The sequence below is a fragment of the Phyllostomus hastatus genome, unplaced genomic scaffold, assembly GCF_019186645.2.
Source record: "Phyllostomus hastatus isolate PE091 unplaced genomic scaffold, TTU_PhHast_1.1 phas_contig_80, whole genome shotgun sequence".
Taxonomy (NCBI): Eukaryota; Metazoa; Chordata; class Mammalia; order Chiroptera; family Phyllostomidae; genus Phyllostomus; species Phyllostomus hastatus.
The window spans coordinates 14,496,238-14,517,232 of NW_025333960.1; the positions used below are offsets into that span (position 1 = coordinate 14,496,238).

At 37.6% G+C, this 20,995-nt stretch overlaps 1 protein-coding gene across 19 annotated transcripts in view; it reads left to right on the forward strand.

Moving 5' to 3' along the window:
• The window catches only part of DLGAP1 (DLG associated protein 1), an 861,456-nt gene that overhangs the window by 808,089 nt on the left and 32,372 nt on the right, over positions 1-20,995 (forward strand). The gene's annotated exons all lie outside the window — the stretch shown is intronic.

Consider the following 20,995-nt stretch of genomic DNA (forward strand, 5'->3'; position numbering starts at 1 on the left):
CATCACACTCAAGGAAAGTCAAAAGGAAAAACTCCTGAAAGAAGTAAGAGGGAAAAACCACCTTTCTTATAGAGAGGCAAAGATAAGAATTACATGCTACTCTTCCTCAGACACCATGCAAGTAAAAAGAGAGTGAAATAAAGTATTTAATATTTGAACCCTGACCGGTGTGGCTCAGTTGGTTGGGTGTCATCCCGCAGAGCAAAAGATCACTGGTTTAACTCCCAGTCAACACACATGCCTGGGTTCCAGGTTTGGTCCCCCGGTCAGGGTATGAGAGGCAACCAATCCATGTTTCTCTCTCACATTAATGTTTCTCTCCCTCTCTTTCTCCCTCTCCCCACCTCTAAAAATAAATAAATAAAATCTTTTTAAAAAGTATTTAATATACAAGAGGAAAAACCCATCAACCTAGGTTTCTGTACTCTGAAATTAGTCCACAAAAATGAAGGAGAAATAATGTCTTCTTCAGGCAAACAAAAATTGAGGAAAGTTTTTGCCAGTAGACATGCCTTGTGAGAAATGTTAAAAGAAGTTCTTCAGAAAGAAGGAATATGTTGTAGGTCAGACACTCAGATCTACATGAAGAAAGGAAGAATGTTTGAAAAGGAATAAAAATTTTTATTTTTCTTATTCTTAATTGACCTAACAAATAACAAATTTTTCAAAATAATAATAGCAACTATGTATACAAACACATCTGCATAAGTGGAATTAATGATGACAATGATACAAAGAATAGAAGGGAGGAATTAGGGACACTAAGTTATTATAATGTACTTGCAGTACTCCTGAAGTTGTATAGTGTTATTTGAAAATGGACTTGTATTGGTTCCAAATGTATAGTGCACACTCTAGAGCAACTACTAAAAAGAATAGAAAAAGAAGTATAACTGATATACTAAGAAAAGAGAGAAAATGTGTGAAAGACAAAAATAGGAGCAAAGAACTACAGTAACAAGTAGAAAACAGTATCACATGACAGATATTAATCCAACTATATCAATAACCACTTTAAATATCAATGGTCTAAATACACTCATTAGAAGACAGAGATTGTAAGAATGGATAAAAATAATAACAAGTTACATGTGTCTACAGGGAATCTACTTCAAATATAAAGACACATACAGCTTAAAAGTAAAGGCATAAAGAGAGATATACTATGCTAATACTAATCAAAAGAAAAAAGGAGTAGCCCTGGCCAGGTGACTCAGTTGGCTGGAGTCCCATACACTTTTAGTCCCATACACTAAAAGTTTGCTGGTTTGAGTCCCAGGCAAGGCACATAACATAGGCTGTGGGTTTGATCCCTGGTCCCGACAAAAGGGAGGCAACCAATTGATGTTTCTCTCTCATATTGATGTTTCTCTCTCTCCTTCTCTTTTTTCCTTCCTTCCTCTCTAATATCAATAAACATATCCTCAAGTCAGGATTGAAAAACAAAGAAAGAAATCAGGACTAGCTATAACAATTTTAGACAGAGGACTTCAGAGCAAGGTAAATTATCAGGGATAAGGGAGAGCATTATATAATGATAAAGGAGTCAACTCTCCAAGATATAACAATCCTTAATGACTTTACCCCTAACAGGAACATCAAAATGTATGAGACAAAAATGATATAACTGCAAGGAGAAATAGATGAATCCACATTATATTTAGCTGAAGCCCTGACCAGTGTGGCTCAATGGATTGAGCATCATTTTGCAAACCACTATTATAGTTGGAGACTTCAATACCCCTCTATCAGAAACAGATAGCTCACATGGAGCATTCAACAAGATAGACCACATTCTTGTCCATAAAACTTTTATTAAAAATTTTTAGGAACTTCTGGTCAAGATGGAGCCATAGGTAAATGTGCCCTACATCCTCACACAACTACAGTAAATACTACAACTAGAGTACAAAACAAATATCAGTCAGAATTGTCAGAAAATCAAGCTGTATGGGAGTCCAACAACCAAGGATTTAAAGAAGATGCCCTGGCTGGTGTGGCTTAGTGGATTGAGCACCAGCCTGCAAACCAAAGAGTTGCTGGTTCAATTCCCAGTCAGGGCACATACCTGGGTGCAGGGCAGGTCCACAGTAGGGGGTGCATGAGAAGCAACCACACATTGATATTTCTTTCCTTCTTTCTCTTTCCTTTCCCCTCTCTCTGAAAATAAATAAATAAAATACTTTTTTAAAAAATAAAGAAGACACATTCACCCAGGTGGGTGGGAGGGGCAGAGATGATGCACAGAGTGGCACAGATAGATGGAGAGGCACAAAGAGGAGAGATGGACAGGTGCAGAGAGACACAGAGATGCATGTAGATGTGGAATGAGCAGTTCCACATCCACCTGTGGTGGATAAAAATCGGGAGGGATACCTCGGGATTGAGGGAACCCAGCCGCAAACCAGATCACCCAGCCCAGGGTTCCAGTTCCAGGAAGATCGGTTCCCATAACTTCTGGCTATATAAACTAGTGGGGGTTGAGGTGGTGGAAGAAACTGCAGTATTCTCAAGAGACTCCTCTTAAACGGCCTGCAATAAACTTAGGATTCACGAAGCCTCATCCACTCCGGAATTCAGCACCAGGACAACAGGTAGAAGAGCATCAGTGGCATAGGAAGAGAAACTGAAGTGTCTGGCAACAGAGTGAAAGCTTCCTCCAGGGCAAAACTCCAGAGGCCAGGCAGCAGCATTGTCCCTTCTCCAGCCCTTCCCAACACAGAGCGACAGAGCAGTGACATGGGTAGCCCCACCCAAGTGATTACCTAAGGCTCTGCCCCATACAATGGGCCATGCTACTAAGACATGGAGTCAAGAAACTGTACCTAATACATAGAAACAAACACAAGGAGGCTGCCAAAATGAGGAGACAAAGAAATATGGTCCAAATAAAAGAACAGAACATTGCCCTGGCTGGAGTGGCTCAGTGGATTGAGTGCTAGCCTGCAAACCAAAATGTCATTGTTTCAATTCCAAGTCAGGGCACTGCCTGGGTTGTGGGCCAGATCCCAGTAGGGGGCAGGCTATCAGCAACCACACATTGATGTTTCTCTCCCTCTCTTTCTCCCTCCCTTCCCTTCTCTCTAAAAATAAATAAATAAAATCTAAAAAAACAAAAAACAGTTCAAAACTCCAGAAAAAGAACTAAATAAAATGGAGATAAGCAACCTATCAGATGCAGAGTCCAAAACACTGGTTATCAGGATGCTCCAGGAACTCATTGGGTACTTCAACAGCATGAAAAAAGGCCCAAGCAGAAATGAAGGTTACATTAAGTGAAATAGAAAAAAACCTATAGGTAACCAACAGTGGAGAGGATGAAACTGAGAATCAAATCAACAATTTGGAACATTAGGAAAAAAGAAGCATTCAATCAGAACAGCAAAAAGAAAAAATAATTAAAAAAAAATAAGTATAGGCTCATCTGGGACATCCTCAGATGTACCAACATCAAAATTGTAGGGATGCCAGAAGGAGAAGAGGAAGAGCAAGAAATTGAAACCTTATTTGAAAAAATAATGGAAGAAAACTTACCTAATTTGGCAAAGGAAATAGATATACAAGTTCAGGAAGCACAGAGAGTCCCAAACAAGTGGGATCCAAAGAGGACCACACCAAGATACATCATAATTAAAATGCCAAAGTTTAAAGATAAAGAATCTTAAAAGCAGAAAGAGAAAATATAGTTATATACAAAGGAGTTCCCATACAGCAAATTTCTCAAAAGAAACACTGCAGGCTAGAAGGGACTCACAAGAAGTATTCAAAGTGATAAAAAGCAAGGACCTTCAACCTAGGCTACTCTATCCAGCAACGCTATCATTTAAAATGGAAGGGTAAATAAACTGCTTCCCAGACAATGTAAAACTAAAAGAGTTCCTCATCACCAAGCCATTATTATACAAACTGCTAAAGGGAATTACATAGAAAAAGAAGATCAAAATGATGAACATTAAAATGGCGATAAATTCACAACTATCAACAACTGAATCTAAATAACAAAGTAAGCAAACAAACAGAATAGGAACAGAATTAAAGATGTGGAGATAATTTGGAGGGTTATCAGTTGGGAGGAGAAAGAGGGAGAATGTAGGGGGGAAAGTGTAGGGATTAAGAAGCACAAATTGGTAGGTACAAAATAGGGGATGTTAAGAATAGTATAAGAAATGGAATAGCCAAAGAACTTATATGTATGACCCATGGACATGAACTATGGAAGGATTGCTGGAGGAAATAGGGAAACTAGGTTAAGGGGCAAAGGGGGAAAATTGGGACAACTGTAATAGCATAATCAATAAAATATATTTAAAATGTTTTAAAGCATAAAAATAATAAAATGTCTACTGTCAGACCACAGTGGAATTAAAGTAGAAATCAGTAACAGAAAGATGACTAGAAATTCCCCCAAATATTTTAAGATTAAACAGTATACCCCAAAATGACACATGGGTCAAAGAAGAGACAGAAATTTTTAAATTTATGAATTAATGAAAATAAAAACAGTATTTATCAAAATTTGTGGCACACAGCAAAATTAGTATTTAGTGAGCAATTCATAGTAATGAATGAACAATACTTAATGTGAGAAACTTGAAGTTTTCCTGCAAAAATCAGGATCAAAGCAAGGATGTTTCCTCTCACTATTGCTTGTCAATGTTGTACAGGAAGTCTACTTAATGCAGTAAGACAGGTGAAGGAAATAAGCATACACTGAAAAGGAAGAAAAGACTTTGTTCTCAGAAGACAAGATCATCTATGTAGAAAATATGAGAGAATAAAAAAAATAAAAATCTTGGAACTAATAAATAATTAGAGCAAGGTTTCAGGATACAAGGTAAATATACAAAAGTCATTCATTTTCCTATATGCCAGCAATAAACAAGTGGAATTTGAATTAAAAACACATTATTGCCCTGGTCAGTGTAGCTCTGTTGGCTGGAGAGTCATCCTGTGTACTGAAAGGTTGCCAGTTGGATTTCTGGTCAGGGCATATACTTGGCTTGTGGGCTTGACCCCCCATCAACACATATATGGGAGGCAACTGATTGATGTCTCTGTCTCACACTGATGTCTGTCTCTCTCTCTCTCTCTTCCTCTCTCTCCCTCCCCTCCTCCCTTCCCCTCTCTAAAAATTAATGAACATGTCTTTGAATGAGAATTACAAAAAAATACCAATGGGTCCTGAAACCCTTTATAAAATAAAATAAAATAAAAACACATTACCATTTACATCCCCAAAATGAAACACTTAGGTATAAATTAACAATATATGTATAATAGTTACATGAGGGAAACTGTAAAATTCTTTTTTTTAAGAGTTTATTTATTTATTTTTAGAGAGGGAAGGGAGGGAGAAAGAGAGAGAGAGAAGCATCAATGTGCAGTTGCTGGGGGCCATGGCCTGCAACCCAGGCATGTGCCCTGACCGGGAATTGAAACTGTGATGCTTTGGTTCACAGCCTGCGCTCAGTCCACTGAGCTCCACCAGCTAGGGCAGAAACTGTAAAATTCTGATAAAAAATATCAAAGAAGAACTAAAAAAAAATTAAGAGATACTTTATTTTTATGAATAGGATCAATCAATATTGTCAAAATATTATGTCTTCTTAATTTGATCCATAGATTCAATGCAATTCCAATCAAAATCCTGGCAAGTTATTTTGTAGATAGTGAAAGACAGATTCTATAATTTGTACGGATGCCCTGGCTAATGTGGCTCAGTGGACTGAATGCTGGCCTGTGAACCAAAGGGTTGCTGGTTCAGTTCCCAGTCAGGGCACATGCCTGGGTTGTAGGCCAGGTCCCCAGTTGGGAGCACATGAGAAGCAACCACACATTGATGTTTCTTTCCCTCCCTTCTCTAAAAATAAATAAGTGAATTTTTAAAATAAATAAATAAAATTTATATGGAAAGGCAAAGGACAATAAAGCTAACACAATAATGAAGGAGAAGGAAAAGTCAGACTGACACTCTCAACCTCAATACTTTCTGTAAAGTTTCAGTAATCAAGACAGTGTGGTATTTACTGGTGAAAGAACAGACAAATAAATCAATGGAACATAGTAGAGAATGCAAAAATAGCCCCCCATAAACATAGTAAACTTTTCCTTGACAGAGGAGCAAAGGTAATACAATAGAGAAAAAAGATTTTTCTTTTTCAGCAAATGATGCTGGATGGAAAACTAAACATGCACATAAAAAAAAACACTAGACACAGACCTTACACCCTTCACAAAAATTAACTCAGAATGGATTATAATTCTAAATGTAAAACACAAAACTATAAAACTCCTAGAAGATAACATAGGAGAAAATCTTAGGTACCATGATGACTTTATATACAATATCAAAGTCACAATTTGTGAAGAAAATAATGGAGAAGCTGGACTTCATTAAAATTTAAAATGTCTCTGTAAAGACAATGTCAAAAGCATAAGAAGACAGCACTGACAGGTGTGCCTCAGTTGATTGGGCATTGTCCAGCAAAGCTAAATGTCACAGGTTCAATTCCCAGTCAGGATACGTGTCTGGGATCCAGGTTCAGTCCACGGTCAGGGCACATATGAAAGGCAATTGATTGATGTTAATCTTTCAGGTCAATGTTTCTCTCCCTTTCTCCCTCCCTTCCTCTCTCCCTAAAAGTAAATAAATAGAAATCTTTAAAAATAAAAGAGAATAAGAAGACAAACCACACACTGGGAGAAAATATTTGCAAAAGACGCACCTAATAAAGGACTGTGACAAAGAATCCTTAAAACTCAACAATATGAAAATGAGCAACCTGATTTAAAAATAGGCGAAAGACCTTAACAGACACCTCACCTAAGGAGATACACAGACATCAAGTAAACATATGAAAAGATGCTCCACATCATATGTCATCAGGGAATTGCAAATTAAAACAACAATGGGACACCACTACTCACCTATTAAAATGGCCAAAATCCAAAATATTGACAACACCAAATGGTGAGAATGTGCAGAAATATTAATTCTCATTCATTGTTGGTGGGAATGCAAAATGGTACAGCCACTTTCAAAGACAGTTTGGTGCTTTCTTACAAAACTAAAAACCTTCTTATCATATGATCCAGTAATTGCACTGCTTGATATTTATCCAAGGAAACTGAAAACTCATGTCTAAGCCAAAACTTGCCCGCAGATGTTTAGAGGAGCTTTAGGCATAATTGCCAAAACTCAGAAGCAACAAAGATGTCATCAGTAGGTGAATGAATAACAATATAATATTATTCAGTATTTAAAAAAAAATGAGTTATCAAGCCATGAAAAAACGTGCAGGAAAATTAAATGTATATGACTAAGTGAAAGAAGCCAATCTACAAAGGCTACCTACTACCATATGATTTCAACCATATGACATTCTGGACAAGGCAAAACTATGGAAGTGAAAATGTGGTTCTCAGGGATTGGTGAAGGAGGGATAAATAGGCAGAGCACAGGGATTTTTAGGGTAGTGAAACTATTCTGTTATACTACAGTGATGCTCTTGTATATGGGACTTAAATATGTGTCATTACATTGCTGTCAAAATCCATCGAATGTACCACACCAAGACTGAACTCGAATGAATCTGTGGTTTTGCATAGTAATGATGTGTCAGCGCAGGTTCACCAACTGTAGCAAATGGACCCCTCTGTGGGGGTGTTGGTAGTGAGGAGGGGAGGGCAGAGGGTATATGGGAGATTGCTCAATTTTGCTGTGAACCTAAAACTGCTCTAAAAAAATAAAATGTATTAATTTTAAAATGTGGGAGGGTAGACAATTTTAATCTCAGAGTGTTTTCCTGGGAGCATGTTGTTTCATTTATGTAAAACTTTAGAAAAACACCTGACATAAAAGAAGCTCTGTATAAATGTTTTCGATTCTACTATGTACCAAAATAGAATCTCTCCAGAGATTGAAATCTCAAGAAAGAAATTATATCATCTTTTCTTTAAAAATAAGAGAAAATAACCTCAATTTTTAGGTTTTAATTCAAACATTCCTTCAGTCAACTGTTCTCTTACCAAAATAATGCCCTGACATCAGCCCAGCAACCAGAATGTGAAATATTGTGTTATTTGGCCAGACCTAGGAGCAGCCCAAAAACTTCAAATGAGCCGCTTTTATCATGTTATTGAAAAGTCAAACATTGAATGAATTATTGAAGTTTGTGGGATGGTCAGTTCCTCAGTAAACTGAGTAATTTATTTAGAATCCATTCTCCAAAGGACTAGCAGACCTAATTTTGGTGCTTAACTTTTTAAAACATCCCCTTCTTCAAAGGTCACTTTATAGTTAACCTCTGTAAAGTAAATACGAGTTTAAATTGATGTTGATGATTGTTTCCAACTTCTCCAGAAGAAATCCATTGTCAAACAGTCAGGGATTACTTATATCTTCTGTCTCTAATTATAATTCTTTTTATAATTTTGCTGGTAGTAATTCATTTAGATAGAATCTTAAAAAGCAAAATTGGGCAGATAAAATTACCTAATGACAGACAGGGGATTTTTAAAATGATCTAGTGATAAAGCTGAGACTGTTGTTTTCACAATAAATGGCCAATGCCATTCATCTCTTCCTTGCCCAAATAAACAGACTGATACTCAACAGTAACCTAACAGAAAGTGAGAGAAAGTAAATAGAGCCAGAGAAAGATAGTACAAAAAGAGGAAGAGGAAGACTCCTAAGAGGCCAAGAGACTCATTATCACCTTTTGAATTTGCCACAATTTAGGAACCAAAACTAACATAGCAAAGTCCACCTGGCTGATCTATTAAAGGGTAGACTTGTAAATATAGGATGCTCTTCAGTGTTCCAAATCAAAACAAAAGTTGATAAATCATTAGTAAAAAGTAAAATGCACTGGGTAGCTGATCTGCTTCAAGAAGAGGAATCAAAATAAGTATTATGAATGCCATTAATAGCAAATGTGCCACGTTCACTCTCCAGGGCTGCCTCCTGGTGGGGCCGCTCACCGAGGTAGTTTAAACGCCGTGGCAGCACCAAGCCAGGGACGATGAACGTAAGTGGTTTTGAAACATGACTGCGTATCTTAAGCCCATGAAGAAACTCCTCATCTCCATCAAACATTAGCTATCTTTCCTCAATTCCCGTTTCATAGGTTGAGTAGCAGCAGTGTTTGACGGAAACCACTGCTGTCATGCAGGACTGACGCTAAACAAAGCAGGCAAATCTGGCCAACCCCTCCCCCAGGAATACTCCCCTCCGCCCTGGTTCTCTATCCCAGTGTCTCCTAGCATCCTGTCTCCATTCTTTCTCGTCCTTTTGAAGACCCCTGGAATATGCATGAGGTCTTCTTGTCTTTCAAGCTGAAAATTAGGAAATCTAGTAAACCAATCCTTTCTATTTGCTGAGGTGAGAAAGCCTAGAGCCTCCCAGGGATCTCCCCTTTCCTTCTATATAACAATTGTACTTCAACAGTGGTTCAAACTAAACTTCTTGCATTAGCCCATTAGTGACTCTAAGACTATAAGAGTGGACACAAAGAGGAAAAATATTATTATTTTCATTATAAAATCAGTATTCAAATTTACTTGGAAGAAAACATACAACAGCATAATAAGAATGTATAACTCTGATGGGTTTTACAGTAATAAAAAACTGATTATATATGTGTACATGTATAAATATATATTCTTATTCAGTATTATCTATCTTTTCTATAATTAAATAATCTAATGATAAGAAAAGAAATGTATTTACATTATGAAAAGTTATAAATTACAGAAATAAAATAAAGTCCCCCATAATCCTATCCATTAACCATGAACTAATATAGGGGTATATAGTTTTACCCATACTTTTTCCAGGAATATTTTATTTTATTTTATTTTATTTTAATTTAATTTCCATTTGTGTTTATTACAAAAACAAAGCAAAACCATCAAACTTCCCTGTGCTACTTGTTTCTGATCATATTTTTTTTCATAAAAGTCAAGCAGACACAGCTAAGGTACTTAATTTCACACTGTTAAAAAAATTTCCTAACTTCAAAATTATTGATACAAAGATACTTTTTGGAATATCAAATTGTCACTGCATCTCACTCTATAGTGATACTCTAAGGCTGCCCAGGTTGATTTTAAGACCTTCCGCTTAGGCAGGAAGGATTGAGGGTGGGAGGGGGGATGGGTGGGGCTGGGGGGAGTGACCAGGGGGAAATGTACTTGAGCAACATTAATTAATTAATTAATAATTAATTAAAAATAAAACCTTCCACTTAGAAGTTAAATGATCTTGGACAAGTATCTTAATATATGAACAAAAATTACATGTATCCCAAAGGTTGTTAAAAGAGATAAATGAAATAAGAAAATAATATACTTAGTCCAATGTCTACTCCTAGTGAGAACAGAGTAAAAGCAAGTAATAATATTATTAATAGTATTGAAGTAATATTTGTTTTTTTATTTTTTAATTTTTATTTTTCAATTACAGTTTCCCTTCATATTTTATGCATTGGTTTCAGATATACAGCATAGTGGTTAGACAATCATATACTTTACAAAGTGTTCCCCTGATATTTCCAGTATCTGCCTGGCACCATACATAGTTATCACAGTATTATTGACTACATTTCCTATGTTGTAAACATCCTCATGACTATTCTGAAACTACCAGTTTGTACCTCTTAATCCTTTCAGCTCTTTCACCCATCTTCCCCTCCCGTTTGACGTGCACTAGTCTATTTTCTGTGTCTATGACTCTCTTTTCATTTTGTTTGTTCATTTATTTTTGATTTTTGATTTCACATATAAGTGAAATCACACTTTTGTCTTTCTGTGACTGACTTATTTCACTGAACAGAATACCTTCTAGGTTTATATATGCTGTCACCAGTGATAAGAAGTCATTCTTTTTCATGGCTGAGTAATATTCCATGTGTGTGTGTGTGTGTGTGTGTGTGTGTGTGTGTGTGTGTGTACTATCACTTTGTTAAAATATATTTTGTTGATTAGGCTATTACAGTTGTCCTATTTTTTTCTCCCTTTTATTCCCCTCTGCCCTGTACCTCTCTCCCACCAGCATTTCCCCACCTTAGTTCATGTCCATAGGTCATACATATACATTCTTTGGCTTCTCCATTTCCCATACTATTCTTAACCTCCCCTTGTCTATTTTGTATATACCAATTATGTTTCTTATTTCCTGTTCCTTTTCCCTATTCTCCCTGCCCCCCCCCACTGATAATCCTCCAAGTGATCTCTATTTCTGTGAATCTCTCCCTGTTCTAGTTGTTTGCTTAGTTTGTTTTTCTTTTTGTTTTTGTTTTTTTAGTTTCAGTTGTTAATAGTTGTGAGTTTGTTGTAATTCTACTGTTGGCATTTTTTATCTTTTTCTTTTTCTTAGATAAATCCCTTTAACATTTCATAGAATAAGGGCTTGGTGTTCATGAACTTCTTTAATTTGACCTTATCTGGGAAGCACTTGATCTGCCCTTCCATTCTAAAAGATAGCTTTGCTGGATAGAGTAACCTTGGATGTAGGTTCTTGCTTTTCCTGACTTTGAATACTTCTTTCTAACCCCTTCTTGCCTGCAAGATTTCTTTTGAGAAATCAGCTGAGAGTCTTATGGGAACTCCTTTGTAGGTTACTGTCTCCTTTTCTCTTACAGCTTTTAAGATTCTCTCCTTTTCTTTAATTTTGGGTAATGTGATTATGATTTGCCTTGGTGTGTACTTCCTTAGGTCGAGCTTCTTTGGGACTCTCTGAGCTTCCTGGACTTCCTGGAAGTCTGTTTCCTTTACCATATTTGGGAAGTTCTCTTTCATTATGTTTTCAAAAAGTTTTCAATTTCTTGTTCTTCCTCTTCTCCTTCTGGCACCCTTATGATTCAGATGTTGGAATATTTAAAGTTGTCCCAGAGGTTTCTAAGCTTCTCCTCATTTTTTTGAATTCTTGTTTCTTCATTCTGTTCTGGTTAAATGCTTATTTCTTCCTTCTGCTCCAAACCATTGATTTGAGTCCCAGTTTCCTTCCCGTCACTGTTGGTTCCCTGTACATTTTCCTTTATTTCACGGTTCATAGCCTTCACTTTTCCTCTATTTTGCAACCATGTTCAACCAATTCTGTGAGCATCCTGATTGCTGGTGTTTTGAACTCTGCATCTGATAGGTTGGCTATCTCTTTATCACTTAGTTGTATTTTTCTGGGGCTTTGATCTGTTCTTTCATTTGGACCATATTTTTTTGTCTGGTTTGCTTGTTATGTAGTAAGGGGTGGAGCCTTAGGTGTTTACCAAGGCAGGGCGACCCATTTCACTGCTATGTGACACTGTATGTGGGGTAGGGGTCTGAGAGGGAACAATGCCACATGTTCAGCTCTTGGCCGGTTTTCAGTCACTTCTCCGGCTACCCACAAGCAAATTGGGCCCTTCTGGTGCTGATTCCCGGGTGGGTGGGCTTATGTCAGGTCTAGGACCCTGTGGGACTCTCCAATGCACTCTCTTGTGAGGCTGGGAGTTTCTCCTGTGGCCTCAACCCCCACAGGATTTTTTCAGCCAGAGGTTTAGAGGCTTTATTTCCCTGCACTGGAACCCTGGATGGTACAGTCTATCTCACTCCCCAGTTGTTCCTCCTGGTTTATCCGCACATAAATGTGGGACTGCCCAGTCCTCCAGCTGCCTCCTCGCCTCGCCAAGAGTCCTCTCTGCCCAGCTGCCCATCTCCACCCCTCCTATCAGTCTTGATAAATATTTCTTCTTTAACTCCTTAGTTGCCAGACTTCCATACAGTTCAATTTTCTGGCAGTTCTGGTTATATTTTGTTTTTAAATCTGTCTTTGTTCTTCTTTTGGTTGTGCAAGGAGGCAAAGTGTATCTACCTATACCTCCATCTTGGCTGGAAGTTGTCACTTTTTTATACACTTGTCTGTTGATGGGCACTTGGTCTGCTTCCATATCTTGGCTATTGTAAATAATGCTGCAATGAACAAAGGAGTGCATATATTCTTTTGAATTAATTTTTGGGTATAAATAACCTGAAGTAGAATTGGTGAGTGTAACGCAATTCCATTTTTAATATTTTGAGGAAACTCCATACTATTTTCGATAGTGGTTGCATTTCCAGGAAATTTCAAAGGTTGTTGGAATCATCCTCTGTACAAAATTTAGTAATATTTTAAAAACCAACTAACATTATAGAAAAAGCTTTCTCATTATTAAAAATTTATAACAAATACTTCTTTTAATGACTATGCCATATTTTAAAATATAGATGGACCATAATTTGCTTCCCCTTTCTTCTGTTGTTGAATAGCTACATTATTTCTAGATTGACTTTTGATTCAAAATAATGAAAAAATATACATGTCTACAATATCTCTGAGGCCTTCTGAAACTACATAATGGTAAAAGGATTTCTCTTCTGTTTTGGCACACATTGCCAAGGATGAAGAGAACAGGAGAGGGAAAACACACACAGAGCCAACTTTGAAAGCTGGAAGGCAGATAGACAAGTGATAACCTACTTAGCTGACCCGAGAAACTGAATCTAAAGCCATGGATGCAGAAATCCAAGATGTAATTTGATTTAAATTTCAGAACCCACAAAAAGCATTAAGTCTTAGGTGAGCTTTAGGTTTTTTGTAGATGCCCTTTATTTACTTGAGAAAGTTCCTTTCTATTCCTAGGTTCTTGAGAATTATGATCAGGAATTGATGTTGGATTTTGTCAAATGCTTCTTTTTGCATGTATTGAGAAGTCACAAGGTTTTCATTTTAGACTGTCGATATGATGGATTGCGTTGATTGATATTTTAAAATTATGGTAAAGTACATATAACATAAAACTTACCATTTTAAGCATAAAATTAAGTAGCATTAAGAAATGTACAATATTGTGCTACCATCACCACTTTCTAGTTACAAAATATTTTTATCATTGTAAACAGCAATCTCATACACATGTGGTAAATTTTTTTCTTTGTTGTTGTTGTTGTTGTTGTTGTTTAAGAGAGAGGGGTGGGGAGGGAGAAAGAGAGGGAAGAAAACATCAATGTGTGAGAGCAACGTCAATCAGTTGCTTCTCACATGTGCCCCAACAGGAGACCAGGCCTGCAACCCAGGAATGTACCCTGACTGGGAACCAAACCGGCAACCTTTCACTTTGCTGGACGATGCTCAACAAACTGAGCCACACGGGTCAGGGTCATGCGGGAAAATTTTTTACTACAAATTCAATTTCTTTAATAGAGGACTATTCAGATCATTGGTTTCTTTTTTTAATTGATTTTGTTTATTAATTTTCAGAGGGAGGAGAAGGGAGGAAGAAAGAGAAGGACAGAGACATAGATGTGTGAGAGAAACATCAATTTGTTGCCTTTGGCACACCCCCAACTGGGAACCTAACCCACAACCCAGGCATGTGCCCTGACAGGGCACCCAACCGGCGACCTTTTTGTTCACAGGCCAGAGCTCAATCCACTGAGCCACACCAGCCAAGGCTGGATCATTGATTTCTTATTGCTTGAGTCTTAGTATTTGTGTCTTTCAAGGAACTTGTCTAATTTGTCTAAGTTATCTAAAGTATTGGTATAAAGTTATTCATAATATTCCTTTAATATCATTTTAGCCCTGGTCAGTGTGACTCAGTTGGCTCAAGCATCTTCTCATAACTGAAATTATCTTTGGATTTAATTATCTTTAAATTTAAATAATAAGAATATAAGTCTCATATTTACCCACAAAGTTATGATTTCCAGTGTTCTTCATTCCCTTGCATATTCCATCTTGCATCATTTTCCTTCTGCTTGAAGAAGTTTTTTAAAACCATTCTTATAGTGCATCTCTACTCATGATGAGTGCTTTCAGTTTTGGGGCATTGAAAAAGTCATTCTTTTGTCATCATTTAAAAAATGTCCTTCTGCTGCATATAGCACTATAACTCATCAGATTTTTCTTTCAAAGAGGAGTGAAGATTCCCCATGCACTGAATGCAGTGAATGCTCCATCGGGACCTGGTGCAGATCTCTGGTGTTTTCTCTGTACAGTTCTGGCCTCTGCCACACTCTGCCTTGCAAGCTCCAGCTGCACTGCCTTCCTCAAACCACCAGTGATGTTTCCTCAAGTCAGGGAGACCACTGGCTCCACAAGGGGCACCACTCCCTGTGCTCTGGTCCCTCTTTCCCCAGTCAATGATGAGGGGCAATCATAGACTTCATCTGTCCCACAATTTTTATTTTCTGATGTCCAATGGTTTAAAAGCAGTTGTTTCATATATTTTGGCAGTTTTTTGAGTTGTTTCAGATAGAAGAGTAAATTGAGTCATTCTTACCCCATTTTGGCCAGAAGCAGAAGTCATCCATATAGATTTTATCTGGCCTATAACAGGGGCAAGTCCTGTTATGTAGCACTGTCTGACTTGGAAGGTCATGAAGTGTATTGTAGTCACAGGAGGATAGATGAAAAGGAGCATTCTAGTCAAGAAATTTGAGTTGAAAATGGATTCACCTTTCTGTCTCTAGATGTGAGAATTGAATACAATTAACCTTAGAACCTTTTTTTGGTGTAAGTTCGCTGATTCAATATTCCAACAGGGTTTCCTCAATTCTCAGTGAAATTATTCATGGATGGAGATTTTTAGCTGAGGTCCAGGCCCAGTCTCCTGTCGTTGCCATTTTCCTCGTGTTTCCGTATTGCTGTCACAATTTCTAGTTCAGCCATAAGAGGTGTGAGCTGCACTTATCTCTTGTGTGTGAACTAGATCACAACTCAGCTTTCATAAGATTAGGTATTTCTAATATATTTTGGAAAAACTCATAAAGGAATGATTTTTGATTTTCACAACTAAAAGTATTAAGGGAAGGCAGAAGTTTTGAAATTATATACTTTTGGGTTATTTGTTAACATTGTCAAATAAACAAACCGAGATCTGTTTTTAGTGGTCTTACAGCAATTTTCTAGAAAGGAAACTCCAGAATGCCATTTTTTTGGTGTATGTATATTTAATATTTTCATCCATGTCTTTATAAAGGACTGCTTAACTGCCTGGGATCTTTATCTAGAGATCATCTGTGTGAGATATTGTGGTACAATAATGACAATTGGCCTTCAGCATCCAGGAAATTAGAGAAGAAAACTTTAACTAGAATAAATGGGTAGTAGATCTAGTAAATCAGTCTGTGACTTCTTTTCTTCCTTCATCAACTCCCTCACCCGCACCATTCCCTGTGAAACAGGTGAAAGTAGGTAACAGTGAATGTCTGCAGTAGGATTTGTGTGTTGGGAGGTGTTTGTATGCAAAGGAAAGCCAAGATCCCTTCATTTATATTGATGTGATGGGAATGGGAGCAGATGGATATTTTGCTGATTTGCATAAAAGCCTCCAGTCTTTCTTATCTCCAGTTGGTGGAGCCATCTCCTTCTCTCCTTGTATACCTTTTGTATATTACATAATAGCGCTTAGACCCCCAGGAGACACTTAATGCTGGGGTGGGGTCGGGTGGGGTGTGGGTGACGCTGACATCAAAATATGCTTGAGAATGACACCCACATTTCAGCAAGTCTGCAAGTGCACACATTGAAGCACAGGGGTTGGAGGAAGGCGCTGGACATCTATTCTGAGAGCTGCTTTCCATTTCTAGAAACAAATGCCTCAGTGAATGAGATTATTATACTTTCATCACCTAAATTACTTCTATTTCTATAAAACTCTGGGTTTTAAAAATCGTCCTTGCCTCACACATTCAAGTTTATGGCCTTATAACTGGGTGGAACAAGTGTGTGGAGAGGTAGATAGCATTGTCTTCTCTTTTATCAAATGTCAACTACTATAAATGATCTTTTTTATTGCCAATGACTTAAGTATGTAAACTTTGGGCTTCTAGTAATTTGTGCTTTTTCAACTAAGCAGGACATTAAAACAAAAAGCCAAAATTGAGACAGCATTTTCTGACAGCCAATTCAGGGAACACAGACTTGGAAAGACGTTTGGCAGTCAAAAGACATATCTCCTTTGCCAACTCAGAAGCTTTGGATCAACCCCCACTCCTCACAGCCTGCTTGGAGTACTGCATAGTCTAGTACCCACTATTGATTTTATATTTGGCAAACAACCTCTTTTCTTTGCCAAGGTAACAATGCCATGATCTAGCCAAATAGTTCCTTACAGTATACCTTAGTTTTAAAGGTGTGGCATTCATTGTGTTTCAAATTTCAAAAGCTGGAAACTTGGCATAATTCCTGATATGCCTCATACACTCTTTCCTGTCCTTCCTTCCTACCTTCCTTCCTTCCTTCCTCCTTTACTTTCCTTCCTTCCTTCCTGTCTTCCTTCCTTCCTTCCTTCCTTATGTCTGTCTTTCTGTCTTTTCTACCTCCCTCTCCTTATTTCTTTTTTTACATGTTTTTCAAGATAATTTAATGTACAAAAAATAAACCAAGCATTTAACTCACAGGCCTATGGCCTTCATTTGACCCCAAAATATTACCACAATAAAAAAGAATTGTGAGTGAGACCTGTCAGGCTTTTAGTTACCTGAGGGCAATAGTCAAGGAGTGACCTAATATCCTGGTCGCTGAGGGAAAGCACTTCCTCCTGCTGCATGGATGTTCTGCTGAGGATGTTCTGCTGAGACTTCTAAGCAAGGTTTTTACAGTGACACCTCATCACTGCACTAGCACTTGCCCAGCTGGTACCAAAAGGAGGCTGGCAACAATGCTGGGCCCTCTCTGAAGCTATCAGATGATAACAAGTCCACTGTGGTTATTTTCCATTTCTTCCCTTTTTTTATTTGACAAATATATTACAATTATGTGGAGTAGAGAGAGTCTTTGTGTTGAAAACCTATTCTGTTTTCCTTTTCTTAAAGAAATTTTAAATAACCAATGGATGCTTATGTTGAGGTAGTTTTAAAATCCGTTGAAAGGACAGAATTTGTGAAGAGGGGTTACATTACACCTAGGTTCTTCCACGAACTCTTTTAACTGGGAAGTTACATGACAAGAAAGCATGAACCTCTTTTCTAGGAAGTTCTAATTCTTGCTCTCAATCCCCTCACCCCCACACCTTTCTTTTGACCTCTTTTATTTTATATAAGAAGATGTCTTGGGTTTTCACATCAGTAAAAGGGTGCCATTTCACAAAATACCAGGATGATTGCATTTTTGAAGAGTAACATTTTGAGATCCCACAAATATTCAGTCTTGACAGAAGGCTTAGTGGAAAATATCTGAAGTCCCCTACAAAGAACAGCACAGGACTAGTGTTCCTCCCTTTGAAACTAGATTTAGCCCTGAAAAACAACCATTATGTGAATGAGAGGGATAAAGGAGATCACCAGAAGCTGGAGGATTCTGTAACAGAATGACTGAGGTAGTTTCATTAAGATAATTTTATGACTTGAGTCTCACATAGTAGAATGCCTTGCAGGCCCAAAGCATGTGTATTCTAAAGATAACATCTGTGCTTAGTTTTTGTTCATGTCTTATTTTGTTTGGACAGCCCCATCAGACAGGGCAGATGAGAATGGGCCTCTCGGATTCACCATCCGTGTGTTGATTTGCAACCTGCTGTACAGAAAAGTCGTGGGATGGGGACAGCAAATCCTCTAATTGAAATACAAACTGGTTTTATAGGAGGAACACAAAGCAGCAGCAGAGGTGAATACTAACAAGTGACTTTCCTCTTGCTATTCAGAACAGACAAGGTATTGTGTGCCATACTGGTTGATCCAGTCTTTAGTTTCATGGTTTTTGCTCCTTAGGCCAGAATATTGGCCGGTCTTTTTTCAGAAGTTGTAATTATTACACATTGTGCCTTCAGGGCATGAAGGACTCAAGAAGCTTCAATACTGGAAACTGTGAGTTCAAAAATAGCCAGACACTGGGTTCCACTTTTAGATTTTTACCAGCAACCAGAAACTGATCTATTCTTTTCAAAAATACAGAAATTAATCCAGTGATTCCCTCTGTGTTTTTATCAAAATTTTAAAACAACAAACAACTCAATTACATCCTTCACCAAGAAGGAACTTTGCACATGAAAGACTTAAAACGTTTTGTGGAGCAGAACATTCTTTGAAAGCTCTGGGTGGAGGAAAGCACTTGCTTGAGGAACTTAATTGATAGAAACAGTGCAGCTGGACAGGGCTGCCTGAGTTCAAAGGCACCACTTTTAATCCCAAACCATTTTCATTTTACTTAACTTTTATTTCTTTCTGGGTGACTAACCTGCAAACTTCTACTAATCTACTGCCAAGTAATTTTTTTAAGAAGGTGGATATTTTACGAGATTCATAGCCAGGAGCCTTCAGTCAGGAATGCTGGTGGTACAGCTTTGTGTAGATAAAAACAGAGGCACAGGAAAGTAGGTCGTCCTGTTTTGTATGTGAAACAGACTCTGTCTCTGGCAAGTTTGCTCCAGTTGAGAACAATAAGGCACTACTAGTCCGTCTTTAAGTCTGGAAATGTAATGCCTCTGGCAGTACTTGATCTTGGAGAGTGGAGCCTAGTGTTTTTTCATAGTTGGGATTTTGTGTTAGTAGAACAGCCAGAATGTCAACCATTGCAGAGAGAGCCATCCAATGCACACATATGCAGCTGGAGAGAAAGCTCAGCTTCAGGAGATGACATTTAGCATTTTGAGGATGAACAAAAATATAGAATGACTTACCACCACCATTGCTAGTACAAGAGATCTGTAACATTGCTTTCAAATTTTCATACTCTGTGATGTTTTTAATGGCCCGTTTGAGAGTTTAAAACTTATAAAATGACCAGGTATAATGCATTCAACAGCAGTAATTTCTTGAAAATAGCAAACAGTGAAACAGGCCAGTTTTGTCTGTTCTGTTTTCATAAAATGAATAATACATTTGATTATTTGGCCACCCCAAATAACTAACACAGATCAATAATCAGCTACTTTTTTTACTACATATTTATTGTCTAGGGGAAAATTTTGATTTATGGAAATTATTGGTCTCTCTTTGTTTGGTGACTTCCAGGCTTTCTGCGGTCTTGCAAATAACTCTTTAGCAGTTTTGTTCTGGTATTCTTCATTTTTGATGGACCAGTATATTAGTCTTAATTGGCTTTTAATGCATGTTCCAGAAAAGTTAAGAAACATATCTGGTTTATTAAATGTTGTATGGATGTTGTTTAGTGCACTATCCTTTAAGGCTAGCACTATGGAACATGAAGCAGTAACTGAAAATCGATGGGCAAATAAGCAATCTTAAAATGGCATAATCATGAACTGGTCAAGAAAATGTACCACCTCCCATGCAATAAAATTGCTAATATAAAAAAAAAAGACAGACTAAATGTTGAGAAGGATGTGGAGAAATTGGACCCCTTATGCACTGTCGATGGGAATATCAAACAGTGTATCTGCCCTGGAGACCAGTATGACAGTGCCTCAAAAATTAAAAACAGAGTTACCATATAATTTAGTAGTTCTGCTTCAGAGTATGTATACCAAAAAGAAGTGAAAGCAGAGTCTCAAAGAGATATTTCTACACCCATTTTTTTAAAGATTTTATTTATTTATATTTAAATAGAGGGAGAAGGGAAGGAGAAACAGAGAAAGAGAAACATGAACATGTGATTGCCCCTCGTGCATCCCCCACTGAGGACCTGGCCTGGAGCCCAGGCATGTGCCCTGACTGGGAATTGAACTGGCAACTCCATGGTTCGCAGGCCCACACTCATTACACTGAGCCACACCAGCCAGGGCTCTACACCCATGTTTATAACAGAATTATTCACAATAGCCAGAGAGTAGAAGCAACCCAAGAGTCCATCAAGAGATAAACAAAACATGGTATGCACATACAATAGTCCCCATTATTTGATATTTGCTTTTAGAGGTTTTAGTTACCAGTAGTCAACCATGTCCAAAAGCATTAAATGGAAAATTCCAGAAATAAACAATTCATAAGTTTTATCCCTTTTAAAATCATTTTATTTTCCAATTACAGCTTACATACATTATTGTATTAGTTTCAGGTGTACACTCCAGTGCTTAGA